Source organism: Saimiri boliviensis, chromosome 2 (assembly GCF_048565385.1).
Source record: "Saimiri boliviensis isolate mSaiBol1 chromosome 2, mSaiBol1.pri, whole genome shotgun sequence".
NCBI lineage: Eukaryota > Metazoa > Chordata > Mammalia > Primates > Cebidae > Saimiri > Saimiri boliviensis.
Genome location: NC_133450.1, coordinates 41,535,510 through 41,558,758, shown reverse-complemented (window position 1 = coordinate 41,558,758; position 23,249 = coordinate 41,535,510). Strand labels below are relative to the sequence as shown.

Genomic DNA, 23,249 nt, shown 5'->3' with positions numbered 1-23,249 from the left:
TGCCACAGCCCCTCTCAAGTGGCACCTGTTTTACAAATTCCTGCTGGGTTCTAGTGGCTGCTGTTTCTCAGATCTGAAGGACTCCTGTTTTCTAGTTGTAAGTATTGCCACTTACCTGTTCCCTTATCTCTTGCTACATCTTGGTAGTCCCTTTATTGAAAGTTCTTCAGCTACCTCCTTTGAGCGCACTATTTCCTAGCTGGTACATATGGACCTTGAGAAGGTTGATGCTTCCCCACCTACTTACTGTTGGGAAGAAAGTGGAGTATTTTAACCTGCTCCTGCCATGTCAATACAGCATCGGCCCTTTCAAAGTTCAGTGCCACAGAATATGAAGAGCATTGGTTGGGAACAGCAGGGCATGAATTTTCTACATGGCTAAATACAATGATCTTCAGTGTAAAAACCCACATGGTGAAAGATAAACTCAAAGGATTGGAGTGAACACAGGTTTTATTATGACTCTTAAAACACTCTGGGTTATAAAAGAACTTACATTCTTAAACATAATTCTTTTGTATTGATACAAACGTTTAGTGCCCATTGGATGACAGGACCAGGAATAAAATGTCTGAGTTAAGCTAGTGTGGATGATTGAGCTTATGGCCAGGGGCTAGACTGAAGAGCGAGCCATGGCAATAGCCTAACCCTGGCAAGACAGTGACCTAAGTACTCTAGACCTGGATGTTTTTGATAGGCCCCTTGGAAAAACCTCTTCTTGGTCATTGAGAAAGCTTGAAAGGCTTTAGGGTTTTAATTAGATACAATTTAGCAGAAGGTACTCAGAAAAGAGGGCAATGGTTTATAAGAGCTTGACTATGGCTCACATCTGAGAGACAAGAAAACATAAATCCTTCAGTCCTTTGACAGGAACCACTTTCCTGATAAATTAGTTTATGTAAAAGCTCCAGTGAAGAATAGCACAGAAACCTCTGTTTGTGTTTATGCATTTACTGTTAGGATTTATTACTTGGTTCATGTGCCTGAGGAAGAGAACTGGTCCAGGAAGGATATATTTGTGAGCTTGAAGGCCCGTTTGGTTTACTTCTTGCAATTTTCTAATTCGGGGACTATATTTCAAACCCCAGTTTTCCGATTTGGAGTCTATATTTCAATCAAATAGAGATCATATCTCTTTTCCTCTGTGTTTGTGGATCTTTCTGGGCTCCACCCTTAAAATTAGCATCATGGTTCCCATGGCAACGAATGTACCTGGAAGTCAGGAAGAAAGGAAAAGGACTAAATAAAATATTATGAAGCTATATCTGAAAAACAGGAATTCATCATGAACTTGAACAAAGGGTTATATAGCAAGTGGTTGGGGAGATGGGTGTGAAGCATAAAAGGTCTTTGGTTTAAGACCTCTGTGATTCACTTACTGCCTCATTACTTGGTTTATTCAGCAGCCCCCAAACCACTGCTAGTTTTCTCTTCCCTCTCACCTCTCAGCTCCAACACAGAACATCATTGGGGTCAGGACAGTGCATAGTTCAGGACAAGTTTACTTCTTTAGGGTGCATTTTGTAAGATGTACCCAAAGTAATATGGACCCTTGATTAGTGTCTTAGTCTGTGCAGAATGCTATGATAGCATACATAGACTGGGTGTCTTAAACAGCAGAAATTGATTTCTCTCAGTTATGGAGGCTGGGAAATTCAGAAGCAAGGTGCTGGCTGATTTGATTCTTGGTAAGGGCCCTCTTCCTGGCTTGTTAATGGCTGTATTCTTGCTGTGTCTTCTCATGGTGGAGCAAGAGATGTGTTGTCTCCTCTTCTTTTTATAAGTGTATGAATTCTATCACATAGTCTCTACCCTCATGACCTAATGTAATTCTAATTACTTTCCAAAGGTCCTGCCTCCAAATACCAACATATTGGGGATTAGGACTTCCATATGTGGAGGGACACAAACATTCAGTCCATTGCATTCTGTTCCTAGACCTCAGTAATTTATGTCCTTCTCACTTGCAAAATACATTTATTCCATTACAACAGAACCAAAAGTCTTAACTCATTCCAGTGTTAATTCTAATATCCAGAGTCTTACCTAAATGTTGTCTAAATCAGATATGGAAGAGACTTGAGGTATGATTTATCCTGAGGCAAAATTCCTCTCCAACCTGTGAAATCAGAGAAATGACATGTTTTCAAAATGCAGTGGTTGGCTGGGCCTGAGATACATTCCCATTCCAAAAGAGAGAAAGACAGAGGAAGGGGTAATAGGTTCCGAGCAAGTTCTAAACCTAGCAAGGCAAACTTCATGAGATTTTAAGACTTTTGAATAAAATCTTTGGTCCAGTTTTCTGCCCTTTAGATACACGGGGGATGACAGTGAACTCTCTCCTTGAACAAACTTGAATCGGGCTCCTCTGAGTCCCCTTTCTGACTAAGCCCTGGCTGTGTGCTCTGTCCTTGAGCTATTTATTTCTGTTTTAGTAAGAATCCTGATGAGTCAGTTCAATGCCATTCTCTGACCTTTGTTATCTTACCACTTTTCCCTAACTTCAGTAAGAGTCCTGTCAGGCAGTTTAGCTAGAATCCTCCCATAGCCTTGATGTTTCCTCTTACAAAACCACTGACCTTCCCACCACCAAACCTGCTTCTTGGCTATACAGCCCTTACTGGTCCTTGTTGTATACAGAATTGAGCCCAATCTTTCTCCCTTACTGTCAAGCCCCATAACCATAATCTCTTTTGAATAGAATCTTTAACAAGTCATTACCAGATGTCTAAATATATATTTTTTCTTTAACAGTTATGGCTTCCACAACTGGGGATCAGATTCATGGTTGGATCCCCACACTTCCCACTTGAGACCTCGAATATGCACCTTTGAAGTCTTTGTCTTCACTCTTGGCTGATTGATCAGGGATCCATTGGTGAGTCCAGATTTTGAGCCAGTGCTTTGAATGGTAGTCCATTGTTGCATGGTAGGGACAGTTTCATTCTTAAAATTAAAGGTACTTCCTGGGCTGAAAGTTCTTCCAGGCTCCTTATTTTCAGTGGGGTTCCCTCACTGACTCTTGGGCTGAAATGATTTTCCTGGATCCTTGTGTGGCCTCTCTGTTCTATTTGATCCCACTTCTCCCATGGGGACTTCTCAGTCAGCAAAATTTCCCTTCTTGAACTCGTGTCAAATTTGGAACTTCGACAGCATCTTTGGGAAACATGTCCCCAAAATGGCTCCTCTAAGACCTCTCCCTTCCCGTCACTTGCACTCCTCCTTTCTCCTTTTACCACCTTTTGTCTTCCCTTCAGCTCCTTTGTGTCCTTAGTGTTCTCTCAAGCCTCTATGTCCCTCACCACTCTGTTGCTTCTGCCAAGCCTTTCCCTTCCCACTTCAGCTTCTCAGCTCCCTATAGTCCCTGATGTGGGACTCTCAAGGAATTCAGACCCCCAAAAGCAACTACCTGAGGCTGAAAAGAAAAAAAGCTAATTAGTAACAGATAAGGCTCTGGATATACCCAGACAGTCTTGATGTTCCCTCAGTGTCTTGTCTGAAATGTGGTTTATTACCTCGGTAAGATTACAGATCATGGCAAAAGGAAATCTTTAAAATCTCCTTAAATATTGGTAAAAACATTCACCATCATACTGAGCAGGTAACCTTAAGTTATTCCATCTGATAGAAACACAATTTGGATAAAAGCATAATATGGAGCAAAAAGTGAAAAACAACTCTCATAAACTGTTAAGTTTTTTTTGTTTTTATGCCTGACTCAGGGCTAAAACTTTAAAATAAAAGCACAGATCTCAATTTGCATCTTATCTCTGTTGTGCATATGCCTGTATATTATCATGTATATTTCCCTGCTTCTACATACTATTACCAAGTTTATAAAATCCTTTAAAGTAGTTCTGTCCTCATGGTTTAGAAAGAAATAAGTGCTCATTTGAATTGTCTTCCCAAACTCCCAGAAATGTAGCAGCCAACTAAAATGTATTTCAAATTCACATGGGTTGGATAAATAATCCCTAAAAAGGGGGCTAGTGTAATAGTATTGGTTTAATAAAAACAGCTGTGTATTCTGAGCTATCAGCATGAAATATAATATGGACCTATAATCTACTTGGGTCTACTAGTCATATGAGGTTAAAAAATACTTAGCAGGGAAATAACTGGAGATGATAGCCAGCCCTGTTCAATGGTATGTGTCTATCTAAAAATATATTTCCAAAATATTTTGGTGACTCTAATCTTTTAGAGTTATGCTAAGTTAGATATTAAGAGTCTATATCATTTGTAAGCAAATGTACTATTACATTTTGCTAAGTAGAAGTTTACGTTTGGCTTCTTTATATATGATATTATATGGAGAGACCAATTATATTCGAGCTTGTTAATAAACACATTATTTTTGTGACATCAAGAATCTGTATTATGAAATCACATATGCCTATAAAATTGTGAGATGATGTATTGAAAAAATTTGCTAGTCTTTCAGAGAACACTGGTATGCGACAGGTAGTTCACAGTCATCTCCTCCTAGTTTCTCTGTTTAAAAGTTTACTAATGGTCTAAAATTACTATATGGCAATAAAACTACTAAAATAATAAGAGAAACAACCCTGCATGCAAAGTCTACAAGAAAAGTAGGATATATTTTTTGATATAGCTGTACAAGGTATAAACGATGTGTTTTTGTTAAGGAAAAAAGAGCAATTTTATTGTGAAGTAGAATGGCTGGTTATTCTAGAATGAGAGAGGGAAATGTATGGCAAAAGTCTCTAAATCAGAATAAATACAGAAAGTGGTAGAAGGTTTGCAGAGAAGTAATTTTATGTGTAGTTGAGCTAGCTAAGGGTAAATATATTGAGGGAGGGAGCGAAAAAAAGAGTAAATACGTTTATTTTAGAAAGTTTTTTAAAATAATGAACTCAATATCAAAAGTAGACTGCTGTAAACCTAGAATTTTGGTGTCTCTCTGTCAAAAATGACAACATTCTCATGGATTATGATCTGCTGTTAATAAGAAATTGTAAAATGGTTTTACTTTATCTTTCAAGTAATCTGCTTAGGAAACAGATTCTGTGTTTTATCAGAATTTTTTTTTTGTGATTTATGTTCACCTTGATCATGCCCTTGATTATTTAAGAGAACTGAGAATTTTACTTTTAAAAGAGCTAAGATTTAAAAAATATTTTTGGCAATTGTACGTTCCTGAAATCAAATCCTAAATGAAATCTTATTTTTAAACTGACTTGAGCTTTTCCAGAGAGCCTCCTGGAAAATCCCAAAAGATTTGTTCTTGAACTTTGTAGACATGTTAAAGATAATTTGATTAGTTACTATATCAAATTTCATGTAAAGGCATTCTCATATAAGAAGAGATGCTAATCTTCCCTAAATTATGTTTGCATGGGTAAATATTAATATAAATATTTCAGAAATTGTCTGAAAATTCTAAATTTTTGTCACTATTCTTTTCATATGTCCTAGTATAATGTTATCTATTATAATTCCACTTATTATTTTAAAATGTGTTACATACCACAGAAACAAATTCCCTTGTCAGTTGTACCATTTAAATAATCTCATTGGATTTTTAAAAAGCAGTTTTAGGTTTACAGCCGTATGAAAGGAAGTACAAATATTTCTCATATGCTCCCTACTCCCACACATGCATCCCTGGTTCCATTACCAACATTGCCCAGCAGAGTGGTGCATTTGTTACAGTTGAACATACATTGACATATCATAAAGTCCATAGTCTACATTAGGGTTCACTGTTGATGTCTGTTCTAAAGGTTTGGACAAATGTGTACTGACATATCCACCATTATAGTATTTTAGGGAGTAGTTTTACTGCCCTAAAGATCCTGTGTTCTCAGGAACAGAAAACCAAACACCACATGTTCTCATTCATAAGTGGGAGTTGAACAATGAGAACACACGGAGACAGGAAGGGGAGCATCACACACCAGGGCCCATCAGGGTTGGTGGGTGAGGGGAAAGGAGAGGTAGAGCATTAGGAAAAATACCTAATGGATGTGAGGCTTAAAACTTAGATGACGGGTTGATCAGTGGAGCAAACCACCATGGCACATGTATACCTATGTAAGAAACCTGCGCATTCTGCACATGTATCCCAGAACTTAAGGTAAAATTTTAAAAAAGAGAACACATTGCTACCCCCTCCCCCATAAAATAATCCAGTGTTCTGCCCATTCATCACTTCCTACCCACTAACTTCTGGCAACTACTGATTTTTTTTAATGTCTCCATAGTTTTGCCTTATATTTTTCCAGAATATAATATGGTTAGAATTACATAGTATGCAGCCTTTTAAGAGTGGTTTCTTATATTTAATAATATGCATTTAAACTTCCTTCATGTTTTTCCATGACTTGATACCTCGTTTTTAGCACTGAATAATACTTCTTTTTCTGTATGTATCACAGTTTATTTACCTACTGAAGTACATCTTGGTTGCCTCCAAGTTTTGTCAATTATGAACAAAGCTGCTATAAAAATCCATGTGGAGGTTTTTGTGTGGATATAAGTTTTTATTTCCTTTGGGTAAATGCCAGGGAGCACAGTTGCTGGATCATATGGTAACAGTGTGTTTAGTTTTGTAAGAAATTGCTACACAGTCTTCCAAAGTAGCCTTACCATTTTCCATTCTCATTAGTAATTAATGAGAATTCCTGTTGCTCCATTCCATCAGGACTAGCCTTTGGTGTTGTCAGTATTGTGGATTTTGGTCATTCCAATGGGTGCATTGTGGTATATCATTATTTTAATTTGCATTCTCTGACATGTGATATGGAGCACATTTTCATATACTTTTTTGCCATCTGTGTATCCTCTTTGGGGTCTCAAGATCTCTGTTCTGTTTTTTAATTTTTTTTTTTTTAACTGTGGAATTTTGAGTCCTTTTTTATATTTTGGGTAATAGTTTTTTCTTTCTTTTTTTTTTTTAAATCAGATTTGTCTTCAGAAACATTTTCTTCTCATCTATGGCTTGTCTTGTTCTAGCCACACTGTATTTTGCAGAGAAGATTTTAATTTTAATAAAGTCCAGCTTATCAATTATTTCTTTCATAGATCATGCCTTTCATGTTATATCTAAAAAGTTATTATGATACCCAAGGTCATCTAGGTTTTTTCCTATGTTATGTTTGAGTTTTATAGTTCTGCATTTTATGTTTAGTCCCATGATCCATTTTTAGTTAATTATTATGAAGGGTATAATATCTGTGTCTAGATTCGTGTTTTTTATACGTAAATGTCCATTTTTTCAGCGCTGCTTGTGGAAAATACTATCTTTGCTGTACTGTATTACTCTTTCTCATTTGTCAAAGATTATTTGACTGTATTTCTGTGGGTCTATTTCTGTGCTCTCTGTTCTGTATCACTTGTGTATTTTTCTGCTATATATCAGTCTGTTCTTTCACCAATAGCACACTCTCTTGATTACTATGGCTTTATAGTAAGTCTTGTATTTGGGTATTGTTAGTCTTACAACTATTGGCCTCTTTCAATGTTGTGTTGGCTATTCTGGGTCTTTTGCCTCTCCATACAAACTTTAGAATCAGTTTGTCAATACTGTATCCACAAAATAAATTTCTTGGATTTTGATTGTGATTGAACGAAATCTATAGATCATATTGGAAAGTACTGACCTCTTGACAATATTAAGTTTTCCTACCCATAAACATGGAGTATCTCTTTTTGTTAATTTGCTCTTGATTTCTTTAATCACTTTTGTAGTTTTACTCTTATAGATCTTGCACGTATTTTGTTAGATTTATTCCAAAGTATTTCATTTTTATGAGATGCTGCTGTAAATGGTATTGTTTTATATGAAAGTGATTAATTTTTGTATATTAATCTTTTATCCTGCAACTTTGCTATAATTGCTTATTCCATAATTCTTTTGGATTTTCTTCATAGATGATTATGTCATCTGCAAACAAAGATAGGCTTATGGCTTACTCCCCTATCAGTATTCCTTTTATTTTCTTGTATTGTTTCATTAGCTGAGACTTCCAGTATGATGTTAAAAACTAATGATGAGAGGAAACATCATTTCCTTGTTCCTGATCTTATTAAGAACACTTCCAGTTTGTAAACATTTAGTATGATGTTAACTTTAGTTTTTTTTGTACGTACTCTTTAAGTTGAGAAAATTTCCATCTATTCTTAGTATACTGAGATTTTATTTTTTAAATCATGAATGGTATTGGTACTTGTCAAATGCTTTTCTGCATCTATTAATGTGATCATGTGATTTTTATTTTTTGCCTTTTGATGTAATGTAGTACCTCAACTGATTTTCAATGTTGAACCAGCCTTGCATATCTGAGATAAATTATGGTGTATATTCCTCTTTCCTTGGTCTGGCTAGAGCCCTATCAATTTTATTAATCTTTTTAATCTTAATGAAACTAGCTTTCAGCTTCACTGATTTTCTATATTTCCAATTTTATTGATTTCTGTTCTAATTTTATTTCTTTTTTATCTGGTTATGTCCTGTTTAATTTGCTGTTTCCAGTCTTCTAAGATAAAAACATAAACAATTGATTTTGGATCTTTCTTCTTTTCTAATACATGAAGAAGATGCTATAAATTTCCTCTAAGCACCACTTTGACTACCTTTCACACAATTTGATGTTGTATTTGAATTTTCAATAAATTCAAAATACTTAAAAATTTCTCTTAAGATTTGTTTTTTGACCCATATGTTATTAAGGAATGTGCTTAGCCTCCATGTATTTTGGGATTTTCCAGTTCTTTCTGTTACTGATTTCTAGTTCAATTTCATTTTGATCTAAGAACAGACATATCATTTCTATTCGTTTAAATCTATTAAGGTGAGATTTATGACCCAGAATGTGGTCTACCTTGGTGAATGTTCTATATGCACTTGAGAATAAAGTGTATTCTGCTGTTGTTGGATGTAGTAGTATCTAGGTGTCAGTTACATTCAGCCGATTGATAGTATTGTTGAGTTCAACTGTACCCTTCTTGCTTGCTGGATCTATCCATTTCTACAGGAATCTTAAACTCTTCAACTATAATAGTGAATTCTTCTGTTTCTTTTTGCAGTTCTATTAATTTTTTTTGCCTTTATTCCTATTTTTATCTTCTACTTTTTTCTGCATTTTGTGTTTCTAATTGCACAGTTTGTATAATTCAATTTTCTTTTATTTAGCATGCCAATTATATATATATTTTACCTTTTTGAGTAGTTGCCATATAGTGTGGAATATACATGTCCAACTAATTCAAGTCCACTTTGAAATAACACTATAGTACTTCAAGAGAAGTGTTAGCAGCTTATAATAACAAAATGCCAATTTCTTTCTTCTGTCCCTTGTATCATTGCTATCATTCATTTCACTTATATATGTATAAATAGCATACATATACATAAAAGTATATAAATAATCAGATACATTATCTCTATTATCACCTTGAACAAATTTATCCATTAGATTAATTAAGGCTAAAAAATGTCAGTTTTGAAGGATAATTTCACAGGATTTACAGAATTCTAGCTTGGCATTTTTTTCTATCAACTCTTCAAATCACTCTATTTTTGCCTGCATGATTTCTGAAAAGTCAGATATAATTCTGATCATTGGTCCTTTGTTGGTGATATGCTTTTTTTCTTTGGCTTCTTTTGGGATTGTTTTACTGTATTTTTGCTTTTCTGTAGTTTTATAGGTATAGGGTTTTCTTGTTTTGTCCATGTTTTCTATCTTTTTGGTCATTTATCCTGTTTGATTTACTCTGAGCTTCCCAAATCTGCAGTTTAGTGTCTGGCATTAACTTGGGGGAAATGCCCAGTCATTGTTGTTTCAAGTACTTATTCTGTTCCTTTATTCTAGTTATCCCACAGTTCTTGGATAATCTGTTTTATTTTTCCAGTTTTCTTTCTCTTTGCTTTTTAGTTTAGGAGATTTCTATTGATATATCCTCAATTTTAGAGATTCTTCCTTCAGATCCGGTATACTAAGCCCATCTATCTTAGTCTGCTTTTGCTGTTATTACAGAATACCACTGATATGGTTTGGCTGTGTCCCCACCCAAATCTCATCTTAAATTGTGGCTCCCATAATCTCCACATATCCTGGGAGGAACCCTGTGGGAGTAATTGAATCATGGGGGCTAGTCCCCTAAGCTGTTCTCATGATAGTGAGTTCTCATGAGATATGATGATTTTATAAGGGATTTACCCTACTTCACTCTGCACTTCTCTCTCCTGCTGCAATGTGAAGAATGACATGTTTACATCTCCTTTTGCCACGATTGTAAGTTTCCTGAGGCCTCCACAGCCATGCAGAAATAATTAAAGTCAATTAAATCTCTTTCCTTTATAAATTACCCAGCCTCAGGCAGTTCTTTGTATTAATAACAGTGTGAGAATGGACTAATAAAACTACAGATAGGGTAATTCATAATTAACAGAAATTTATTGGCTTACAGTTCTGGAGGCTGGAAAGTCAAAACCTGAGGGGCTGGCATCTAGCTAGAACCTTCTCACTGTGTCATGTCATGGTAGAAGGACAAAGGTAGGGTAAGAAAGACAGCAAGGGGAGATGGAGTCATCCTTTCATAAGGAAACCCTCCTATGATAATAAATGCACTCACAATAAAGGTGTTGATCCATTCATGAGGGCAGAACCCTCATTACGCAAACACCTCTCATCAGGGCCCACCTCCTAAAACCTCCACATTAGTGATCAAATTCCGACACATTAAACTTTGGGAGATACATTCAAATCATAGCATGCCACAAAATTTGGGACCCCCAAATTTATGTACTTCTCAAGTGCAAAATACATTTACTCCATCCCAGTAGCCCCAAAGTATTAACTTACTGTAGCATCAACTCAAGTTCCAAGTCCAAAGCCTCATCTAATTCAGATATGGGTGATACTTGAGACAGGATTCACCATGAAGCAAATTTCCCTCCAGCTGTGGGCCTGTAAAATAAAAACAATTATCTACTTCCAAAATACAGGTAGGATAGCCATAAGATACATATTCCCATTCTAAAAGGGAGAAATAGGTTTAAAAAAGTAGTCTCAAGTAAGTTCAAAACCCAATGAAGCAAACCAAACTAAATCCTGAGGCTTGAAAATAATCATCTTTGACTCCATGTCCCACCTTTCAGACACACAAGGGTGGGGCTTGGGCTACCAAGTCCTCAGGCAGCCCTGTTCCTATGGCTTTGCTGGGTTCAGCTCGTGTAGGAGCTCACATGGATTGTAGTTTTTTGCCTGCAGCTCTCCTAGGCTGTGCTATATGCTGGTAATTACAGTTCTGGGATCTCTGTGGCAGCTCTGGCCACACATTTCCACTGGGCATTACCCTACTTGGGAATCTCTGTGGTAACTCCACCTCTGTGACAAGTTTCTGCCTGGGCCCCCAGGCTGTCTTTTACATTTTTTGAAATCTAGCTGGGGGCTACCATGTCCCTACACCCTGTGTACTCTGCAAACCTGAAAAATTGGAACCACATGAATACCATCAAGGTGTACTGCTTGTAACTTATGAAGCAGTGGTCTGAGTTGCACCCAGGCCTGCTTGAGCCAGAACTGGGGCATCTGGAGAGTATTGTGCTGGGATGTGGGAGTAGAGTCTTGAGGAATCCCAGGGAAGCAAACCTATGGAAAGTACCTCTGGCCTGTCGCTCAAAACCATTATGCCCGCCAAAACTCTGGGCCTGGGATGGGAAGGACAGCCTCAAATATTTCCAAAATGCCTTTAGGGTCATTTTGCTATTATCTTGATGAACACAACCTGGATTTTTTCTAGCCATAGTAATCCCTTTATCAGGTGTTATTTGGCTGCATCCTTGTAAGTTTTGTTCTTTATGTAACAAGGCTGCAAATCTTAAAAATCTCGGTTTGCTTTCCTTTTAGTTATAAATTCCATCTTTATATCATTTCTATTCTCTTATTTTACTCTAGGCAAATAAAAGAAGCCACAGAGCTCCTTCAAATTTTACACAGGTTTCTTTTGCCAGATATCCTAGTTCAATGCTCCTAAACTCTGCCTTCCACAGAGCCCAAGGACATGAACATGATCCAGCCAAGTTCTTTACCACTTTATAATAAGAATAGGCTTTACTCCAGTTTCCAAGAAGATATCCTTCATTTTTATCTGAGACCCCATCAGAATGGCCTTTACTATATATCTACAAACATTCTGATCATGACCAACTGAAAGTAATCTCTAGGAACTTAAATATTTTCCCTACAGCTCTTCTTTTCTGCTGAGCCCCTATCAGATTTACCTTTAATGTGCTTTTTATGAAAATAAAGGCTTTTCCAAGCATTTACTTGAAAACTGTTCCAGCCTGTACCCATTACTCACTTCTAAAGTGTTTTCATGTATTTGCTTTAGCAACAGCTCCAATTCTTGGTACCAATTTTTGGTATTAGTCCATTTTTTGCTACTATAACAGAATACCACAGACAAGGCAATTTAGAAGGAAAAAAACTTATTGGCTTATGGTTCTGGAGGCTGGGAAGCCCAAGACTGAGTGGATGGCATCTTGCAAAGCCTTCTTTGTGTGTCATTGCATTGCAGAAGGGCAAAGAGAGGATGAGAAAGAGTGAACAAGAGGACCAAACTCATATTTTTATAAGAGCCCATTCCTGTTATAATGAACCCACTTCCACAATAATGACATTAATTCATTCATGAGGGCAAAGCTCTTACCTTCACTAGGTCCCCTCTCCCACAACCTCTATATTAGTGATCAAGTTTCTAACCTATAAACTTTGGTGGGGGCACATTCAAACTATAGCACCATCAAAGCCATTCTTAATTTTGATTTTTAGCATTTAAAAATTGTTTCCCTATGATTTCTGTCTCTGTTATTATACTGCCAGTCTGTTCTTGCATGCTGTTCACTTTATTCTTTAGGGCTTTTTAGCATATTAACTAGTTATTTCAAATTCCTTGTCTAGTGCCAGATTTCAAAGGGAATGCTTTCAGTTTTTGCCCATACAGTAATTTATAGATTCAATACTATCCCCATCAAGCTATTAATGACCCTCTTCACAGAACTGGAAAAAACAACCTTAAACTTCACATGGAACCAAAATAGAGCCCGCATAGCCAAGACAATCCTAAGCAAAAAGAATAAAGCTGGAGGCATCATGCTATCTGATTTCAAACTATACTACAAGGCTACAGTAATCAAAATGGCATGATACTGGTACCAAAACAGAGATATAGATCAATGGAATAGAACAGAGGCCCTGGAGGCAATGCCACACATCTGCAATCATCTGATCTTTGATAAACCTGACAAAAACAAGCAACGGGGAAAGGAGTCCATATTAAATAAATGATGTTGGGAAAACTGGCTAGCAGTGTGCAGAAAGCAGAAACTGGATCCCTTCTGGACACCTTACACTAAAATTAACTCCAGATGGATTAAAGACTTAAACATAAGACCTAACACCATAAAAACCTTGGAAGAAAAGCTAGGCAAAACCATTCAGGACATAGGCATAGGCAAGGACTTCATGATCAAAACACCAAAAGCATTGGCAATAAAAGCCAAAATAGACAAATGGGACCAAATTAAACTCCAGAGCTTCTGTTCAGCAAAAGAAACAATTATTAGAGTGAACCAGCAACAAACAGAATGGGAAAAAATTTTTGCAATCTACCCGTCTGACAAAGGGCTAATATCCAGAATCTGTAAAGAACTAAAACAGATTTACAAGAAACAAACAAACAAACCCATCCAAAAGTGGACAAAGGACATGAACAGACACTTGTCAAAAGAAGACATATATGAGGCCAACAAACATATGAGAAAATGCTCATCATCACTGGTCATTAGAGAAATGCAAATCAAAACCACATTGAGATACCATCTCACACCAGTTACAATGGTGATCATTGAAAAATCTGGAGACAACAGATGCTGGAGAGGATGTGGAGAAATAGGATCAATTTTACACTGTTGGTGGCTTTGCCTCCAGGGCCTTTGTTCTGTTCCATTGATCTATATCTCTGTTTTGGTACCAGTATCATGCCATTTTGATTACTGTAGCCTTGTAGTATAGTTTGAAATCAGATAGCATGATGCCTCCAGCTTTATTCTTTTTGCTTAGGATTGTCTTGGCTATGCGGGCTCTATTTTGGTTCCATATGAAGTTTAAGGTTGTTTTTTCCAGTTCTGTGAAGAGGGTCATTGATAGCTTGATGGGGATAGCATTGAATCTATAATTTTACACTGTAAATTAGTTCAACCATTGTGGAAGACAGTGTGGCGATTCCTCAAGGACCTAGAAATAGAAATTCCATTTGACCCAGCAATCCCACTACTGGGTATATACCTAAAGAATTATATATCATTTTCTTATAAAGACACATGCACACATATGTTCATAATGGCACTGTTTACAATAGCAAAGACCTAGAACCAACCCGAATGCCCATTGACAATAGACTGGACAAGGAAAATGTGGCACTTATACACCATGGAATACTATGCAGCCATAAAAATTGATGAGTTTTTGTCCTTTGTAGGGACATGGATGAATCTGGAAACCATAATCCTCAGCAAACTGACACAAGAACAGAAAATCAAACTCTACATGTTCTCATTCGTAGGTGGGTGTTGAACAATGAGAACACATGGACACAGGAAGGGGAGCATCACACACTGGTGTCTGTTGGTGGGGGGTCAAGGGAGGGAGAGTGGGGGGATTGGGAGGTCCGGGAGGGATAACATGGGGAGAAATGCCAGATGTAGGTGACGGGGGTATGGAGGCAGCAAACCACACTTCCTTGTGTGTACCTATGCAACAATGCTGCATGATCTGCACATGTACCCCAGAACCTAAAGTACAATTAAAAAAAAATCCTACTCTGCTAGTTCCTACATCTTTGCCATGTCTGATTCTGACGCTTGCTCTTACTCTTCAACACTTCCATGTGTGTACCTATGCAACAATGCTGCATGATCTGCACATGTACCCCAGAAACTAAAGTACAATTAAAAAAAAAAATCCTGCTCTGCTAGTGCCTACATCTTTGCCATGTCTGATTCTGATGCTTGCTCTGACTCTTCAACTTCTGTTTTTTGGCTCTTAGTTTGCTTAGTAAACTTTTCTTTATAGTTAGATACCATGTAATGGATAAAAAACAAACTGCTATAAATAGGCTAGGCCTTATTAATGTGGTGGTAAGGTGCGGGAAAAGGAGAAGCATTCTGTGATCTTATGATTAGGTCTCAGTCTTTGATGATCATTTGCTTTTAGACTGAATTTCGCAAGTGCTTCTCAGACCCTGCCTTAGGTGGGACAGAATGGCTAGAGTGGGCTGATTATTTCCCTTCCACGTGGTGTTTTTTTTTTTTTTTTTTTTTTTTTTTTTTTTTTTTTTAATTACTTTGTGCTGAAAACTTACTGGCCCTTTAAAGTTCTGTAGTCCAGATATAAGGAACCTCTTTTTCTTTTCCAATAAGCAGTCTCTAACTGTCAACAATTTGGATTTTGTATCTTTGTAAATAAAAATGAAACTTTTGTTTCTTTCTCTACCTGATCCCTCTAAAATTTTGAATATTCTTTATGGTAACATAGTTATTTGCATTAAGTTCAATAAGAGTATGTTCATCTTGTAACAGAACATAATTGGAAACATTTGTTCTATTATCCAGGTTTTGACTGAAATGTTATATTTGAGTATGATGTGCCTGGAATCAGATATGATTAGACAGTTTTAATAACTTGAGAATGACTTAAGGAACAAATGCTTATAGGGTCCTCTTGGAAAAGCTGTTCTGATACTTGGATGATAAAGTTCCCAATCTTACAGTTGAGTAATTTCCTAGTTAGTCATTTCCCGATTGGCCTAGGAAACATAGGATATTTTGGAGAGCTCAAGAAAAGATGAATTCACTGAAATCTAGTTATGACAGGCAAAGTATAATGGCAAGTTCTTGGCTTGGTTTTCTAGTCCTGAGAGGCCTTTTTGAAAGTCTAATCTGAGATTCCCTGTTAAAAGTTCCAGCAAATCTGACTTTAAAAGGGCCATATGCAGTCAATCTCTGTTACTGCTGCTCTTACATAATTGGGCCAAGTTAAATGAGACCAGACTTATTTTACAAAGAGAAGAAGTCTTATTTTGATTAACTTTAATTTTAATTTGATTAACTTTATTTTGATTAACTTTAATCAAAATGAGGATGACTGTAGAAAGATATTTTATCTTTTGGTGGAAAACTACAATCTATCCTTGTTGGTATTCATTGCCTTTGAGCTATTTCTCATTTCTTGGTGTACTGTTTTGTTTGTTTGTTTCTAGCCTGGGCAGGATCAATTCTTTTAGTTTTCTCCAGTATCTGGCTATAACTCTCGAATGTTTCCAATTTTTCTCCCATCCTTCTGACTTGACACCATTGAGAACTAAAACCTGATTGCCCCTATCCTTATTTGGACTATGTAAAGAAGCCCTGTGAGCTAAAATGAACACTTTCATGCTCTTCTCAAAATAATAATAATAATATTGACACTGATGTCTATGCCATCTCAGAAATGTTCAAACTGCCAACTAGGAAATTTGTTGGACTTCCTCTGCAATCTTCACTGTATTATCCAAAGATAATTTAAGCCCAATGTCTATAAATCTTCTTGACTGGCTTCTCTACTAAAAAGGCTTAACAAAGAGTTCCACTGGTCCTTAATAAACAAAGATGACTGAATGAGAAATGGACTTACATTGTTTAAAGAAAGGAAGACTATCTCTTTTGCCCTTGAACAAGAGGGAGGTCTGACAGACTCTCTCCTTGACTAAAATTGAGTCAGACTCCTTTTGATTAGGTCTTGACCTTGAGCTCTGTCCTTAGGCCAGTTAGTTCAGTTTTAGCAAGAATTCTGAAAAGTCAGTTCAGTGAAAATTACCCATCCCTGATACCTTACCACTTTGGTATACCTTTAGCAAGAAACCTGTCAAGCAGTTTTGCCAGAATTCCCCATAGCCTTAATGCTTTCTCTTAGTAATCCACTGACCCCAACACCAATCCTACTCCTTAGCTATACGTTTTTACTTGTCCTTGTTGTTTTCAGAATTGAACCTGATCTGTCTCCTCTACTGAAAAGCCCCCATTGGCAATAGTCCTTTTTGAATGAAATCTTCCATATTGTCTCTAACAAATGTTATGAAAATTTTTTTAACAGGGTAGAGGTCCCTTCTTCTGGACACACTGGGATGGAGATCCTGCCTTCAAAGCTCTACCTGGTCAGGGTTGCCTTTTCAGTGCTATGCCAGTTGGAGATCTTATTACCAGAACTCTGCCCAGTAGGGGTCATGTCTCCAAGATTCTGGTAGCTGTGTCCCAATAGCTTTGTCACTCAAAACTGTGGGTCTGTCTGACATGTTGAAACTGTAGTGATGGCCCCCCTTCTTTGAAATTGTGGAGACAGTCTTGTTTATCTTTGAATTGTCTTCAGTATAAATCTTCCCTTATTTTCAGACACTGCACATTTGTGGCCACAGAATTCCTTGAGTCTGTCTTATAAAATTAAGACATTTGACAGTCTTTCTTCATTCTGTCCTATCTCTATCCCCTTCAGTTAAAACTGGCAGCTTTCCTGCTGAGTTTGCTGATTAGGATAGTGGTTCACACATGCAGTAATCTCCTTATTAAACAATCATGAAGCCCATACTCTTAGAGTTCTTTCCTGCACATGTGTTCTCATTCTTATAGTATGGATAGGCTGAGAATTTTCCAAGATTTAAGTTCTGATTTCTTTTTGCTTGACAGTCTTTTCTCCCTCTACCCACCTCTCCCCAAACACAGATTAGAAGATCAATTCCATCTTCAATTCATTTGGCTTCTTGCATTTAACAATAAGCTGTCAGGAGGAACCAAGCCACTACTTCAACACTTTGCTTAGAAAACTCCTCAGCTAAATATAAAATTTCATTACTCCCAAATTCCACATTTCACAAAACATTAGAACATGAACAATTCAGCCAACTTCTTTGTTACTTTATAAAAAGGATCACCATTCCTCCAGTTTCCAATAACATGTTGCTTATTTTTGTCTGAGATATTATCAGAATGGCTTTTATCATCCATATTTCTACTAATATTCTGTTCTTGAGTATTATTTATATATTCTCAAAGAAGATAGAGGCTTTTATTTCCATCTGTCTTCTTTTCTTTCTGAGCCTTCTCAATAATAGTCTTTAAAACTCCCTTCATGGTAATATTGACTTTTTCCAGCATGTACTTCAAAATTCATCTAGCCTCTACCAATTACCCAGTTCCATAACTGCTTGCACATTTTTAGGCATTTGTTATAGCAGCATCCTACCTGTCAGTACCAATTTCTGTCTTAGTTTGGGCTGCTGTAAAAATTATTATAGACTGTCAACAAACAATTATTTTTTATGATTCTGAAGGCTGGAAGTCTGATGTCAGGGTGCCACATGGTCAGGTTCTTAGGGAGGGTCCTCTTCCTGGTTATATCCTGACTTGACCTTTCCTTAGTAAGTACACACAGACAGGGGGATCTTGAGTCTCCTCTTCTTTTATAAGGGCATTAATTCTATCATGGGAGCTCTACCTTATGATGTAACCTAACCATAATGACCTCCCAATGGCCATACCTCCAAATATCATCACATGAGGATTAGAGGTTCAACATATGAATTTTGGAGAAACATATCTAATCTATAAGTTGCCTTTCAAATATGAGCTCTTGACTTCTGTTTATATTCCATATCTGGCTTGTTATAATTTACTCATTTGTTTTGTCTCATATAGAAATAGCAAAAGTAGGATTTGTTCTCTTAAGAGTAAGGTTTGTGTATTTCCTACTGAGAACTTTGCCAGCTTCCTCTTCCTCCAGTTTTATCCCCAAAATGGATGAAAACCAGACAATAAAAACTGGCCACTGTTGAATAGGGCATTTGGAGTTCCTGAAGAAAAATCTTTTGCATCCCAACAAGCCTGTGATCACAGACAAATCTAGACCCAGGCTTTAGAAACAATCTACAAAATAAGGATAGCTGACTCAAGGATTTTATACTTACTATATGTCAACTTGCTTTTCCTTACTATGTCAATATCTACTAATTTGAGATTTACCCACTCTCCTCTTCATTCAAGGGTGTAGACAGTCTGCCAACTCAACCTGCACACTTTCTTTACTGTTTCTAATGGAATTCCAAAACCTTCAGTAATTAAGAACAAGTAACATTTTTACAACAATGTGGGGACTGACATAGGGTTGCTAGCTTTTTAGTTTGCAAAATAAGGACAATAAAAAGAGAACCAACTATTTGCTAAATTTAATTTTATTAAAAATTTGTATACCAAAAACTTTGGAGGGATTAAGTTTAGACTAAATAATTTTTCCAATAATTCTTTCAAACCTTACCCAACAAATTACACTCCCCACCTCCATGTTCACATGCATCTGATCTTTTCACTTTGTTCTGGGCTGGGGAAACTCTGTGATGAATCATCAGTAGGACAAATTACTGTTTGGGATGCTCCACTCCATCATGCTCTCTTTACTGTTTACTGTCTTGCTAAAGATAGAGAGATCACTTTATTTCAATCAGTTTTGAAAATGTCTGATTTGGGAGAAAACTCAAAACAAGGACTTAGTCTTATTTACTACCATGACCTCTAGTTCCTAACATAGTGCCTGGTACATAGAAGGTACTCAGAAAATTCTTGTTGAATGAATGAAGGGCATAGATTGTCCATTTTCTTTTCACTAACTCTGCCTGTTTGGCTAAAATTCAGGCATCCCCAAACTTTTTACACAGGGGGCCAGTTCACTGTCCCTCAGACTGTTGGAGGGCCGCCACATATTGTGCTCCTCTCACTGACCACCAATGAAAGAGGTGCCCCTTCCTGAAGTGCGGCGCGGGGCCGGATAAATGGCCTGAGGGGGCCACATGCAGCCCACGGGCCGGGCTGTAGTTTGGGGACGCCTGGGCCAAATGGTAACTTAGTGCTTTAGTTTATCTGTGCTTATCCCCTGTGTCCGTTCCAATATGTGCAAAAAAAGCAGCATAAGAAGTGAATTTCTGATTGAGTTGAGGGCCACGCTATATCATGTGTTAATACATTCTTATATCAGATTTGAGCCTTACTGTTAGGTAATTTCCACACTTCACCATCACCTCTACTTGGCTAACAGCCAGACTTGAGCTCCAATTTTGGCAGCAAATGTGGTCTTGTTTGTTTATATTCTCTCTCAGATGACTCAAGTTTCAAAGTGAGTAGTCCTGTATAGTAATAGATACGAGCAAATGGCAGGATGTGGATAAAACTGGGAAACTATCTTCTAGCTTAGTACGTATTCATAGATGAGAAAGCTATGAATTATCACTGAATGTTTCTCTATTTGAATGTTTAATCAGCTTTTACAAATGATTTAGTATTTAGGGTTTCAGATTTCTTCCCCTTGGGCCAATAATGGTTAATTGCTCTAAAATGTTTTTTAGCACCTATTCCACCTTGTTTATATTTTTTGTTTTAACATCAAGGGAACTTAACATATATAGTGGGTGGTGATACCTTAGGGAAGAAAAAAAAGACATAGAGTAAAATTTTGGAATTTGGGAAGAATTCTGGAAGAAACTAGATTACAAAAGATCACCCTAATTAGGTTATTACTAATTTGGACCAACACACCATCATAACGATGAGAAAACAGACTCAAAAAGTTTACTGGCCGCTTCTCTGCCAACTTTATTGGGCTAATTGTGATGGTGAAGACTAGAATGCAAGTAAGACCAAATACTGTAGGTAAACAGCTTATTCCCCTTGTATTCTCCATCCATGCCTGGACTCTCTCCCTGCCCTTCTCACATACGCCTTCGATTATCTGATTGGTAAGTTGAGAAAAGAAGCCACACGTGTTTAGGCTGGGATTCCTCTCACTTTTGTTCACTCTGACATCTGCCTGCCTACAGAGAGCAAGCAATCCAATGAGCTCCTCCATGCTATAGATTTATCAGGGTACCATAACACAAACACAGGCCTGAAGTTTCACAAGTACTGCCTATGTCTGTGCAGAGTTAACTTGGTGATTCATTGTCAGGAAGCTCAATTGTATCCCACACCTAAGACTTGTTCTTCAACAGCTCTATCAAAAATAAATATGGCATTTTGATTTTCATCTTTTCAGCTTGTAAGCGATTCTAGCTATTAAAGACAGGCAAGAAATAAGAATAATGCTATTTATTGGATCCCTATAAGCCTAAGATATATCCTCTCTCTTATGGAAGAATAGTAATACTTAGCATGTTGGCTAAAGACAGATACCTCAGACATATTGCCCCAAATGCCAGCGTCAAAGGATCAGCCAGAAACAGTCGTAACCATTTTTTCCCATCCCTCTGTCTCTGGGAAGCTTCACAGGTCACCAACATGCTGAGAAGAGATGTCCGCTTTGAAAGCTCTGGGGTCACCTAATGTCTACCTACCAGCGAATGCTGTAACATGCAGTCACATGGGCAGTTTGGGGTGTGAACAGGAAAAAAACACTCCTCCCTATCTTGGGTGTGCTACTGTCTCCAGTTGAGGACTTTGGAAGAACTTCATTTGCTGTGATCATAACCCTTTCTCAGTGGACCATCTAGAGAAGATTTCGCTCTCTTTCTCCCCCGCCCCAACACACGCGCACACACACAAATACCCTCCCTCTCTTCCCCTACACACACAGTTTGTCTACAGAGGTACTAAAAAATCTGACTTGTTAGCCTGCTATTCAATTACTGATGCCATACCATTCCCCATACCTTTCTGCTTAGAAATTCAGACAAATCAGAAAGAAGGCTTGTTACAAACAATTTCAACAAACAAGAGTTGGAAAAGGGTAGAGTATCACGATTGCCAATTTCAAAAGAAGGTCTTTTTATAGATTTTTCTCAAGTTTGGAGACTTCCCTAATCATCTTTCAAATTCCCTAACTCTGAAATAATAACAAATATTTAAAATAGCTTTGTTATTTTGTATGATTAACGATGCAACATATGGTGAACTAGAAAAAAAAATCACAAAGTGCATCAGCATAAGGCAAATAAAGGTAATTAGTATTTCTACCATACAGATAGTCACTGATCATATACTGACGTGTTTTTCTAGACATACACATTCATTTTAAAGAGCTCATTCCACACAGGCTCTTTTGTAACCTGTTTTTTCTTCTGTGACCCAATTTTAATGCTTATCCTGACAGACAACTCAAGTGCATTTCTGTGTATCAAGATATAGCTGGAAGTAGCCACAGTATTAGTGTTTCTTAAAAAAAGGCTCAGCCTCTGATTTTTAACAAAGCCCACTCAGCGTATGGTGACAGGGGAGCTAAGTCTCAGGATGAGAATCACTGAAGCAAATAGTAATTTGGACAAGATAGATAAAGGGATATTATTAGAAGAGCTGTCCTCTCAAAGATAATTAAACCTTTCCAGAAGTTAATCTGGCCCACTAGCATAATACCTGAGGATGGGAAACTTCCCTTTGATTGTCAACAAACGGCTGTCAAATACAAGTGATAGGCAGGTGGAGAAAATAAGTGATAATTGGAGTTTGAAGTTCTGTGTGATAAATTTCAGTGACAGAGCTGGCATTACTCTGGAAATCCCTCATCAGCAAATGTGATCTTTCAGTGCATGCAGCAGTCCATTGCTTCCTGTAGCTTTCATCACAAGCATGGCTGTGGTGCAGGTGAAAATACACAGCTCTGGCTACTTCACAACCCTACCCAAATGGCAGCTATGCTAGAGTTAGAAACACTGCTTTGGTCTGAATGTTTGTGTTTCCTCGAAACTCAGAGGCTAAAATAGATTCCCCAGGGCAGTAAGGTTAAGAGGGAGGGTCACTGGGAGATGATTAGGTCATGAGGCTAGAACTCTCATTAATAGGATTAGTGCCCTTATAAAAGAGGCCTGAGAGAGCCCATTCCCACCATGTGAGGATAGAGTGAAAAGGTGTCCTCTTTGAGGAAGCAGGCCCTCACCAAACGTGGGATGCTGCCTTGATCTTGGACTTCCAAGCCTCCCGAACTGTGAAAAATGTCTGTTGTTGTTAAGTTACTCAGTCTAAAGTGTTTTGTTATAGCAGCCCAAATGGACTAAGAAAAATACCGGAAACAACCCAAGGTAAGGAGAACTTGAATGAAAGTGTCCAAAGTGGTTTCTTTCGCCTTAAACTAGTGACTGATATGGTACAATGAAGAACATAGTTACTTTTGTAAAAATAATAATATATTTTTCCTGATTCTTTTTAAGTGAATAGA

General features: G+C 37.3%; 1 long non-coding RNA gene across 11 annotated transcripts in view; it reads left to right on the top strand.

Annotated features, from left to right (window-relative positions):
- Window positions 1-23,249, top strand: part of LOC141583527 (uncharacterized) — a 327,776-nt gene that overhangs the window by 31,230 nt on the left and 273,297 nt on the right. For 6 of the 11 annotated variants that reach the window (XR_012516167.1, XR_012516175.1, XR_012516172.1 and 3 more), the window contains exons 4-5: window positions 2,755-2,878; window positions 14,509-14,592. The exons of 1 other annotated variant lie outside the window; for it this stretch is intronic. This is a non-coding gene — a long non-coding RNA (uncharacterized LOC141583527). The remainder of the gene's footprint in view (window positions 1-2,754; window positions 2,879-14,508; window positions 14,593-23,249) is intronic. 4 more of the 11 variants (XR_012516168.1, XR_012516174.1, XR_012516176.1 and 1 more) reach the window with 1 other exon arrangement.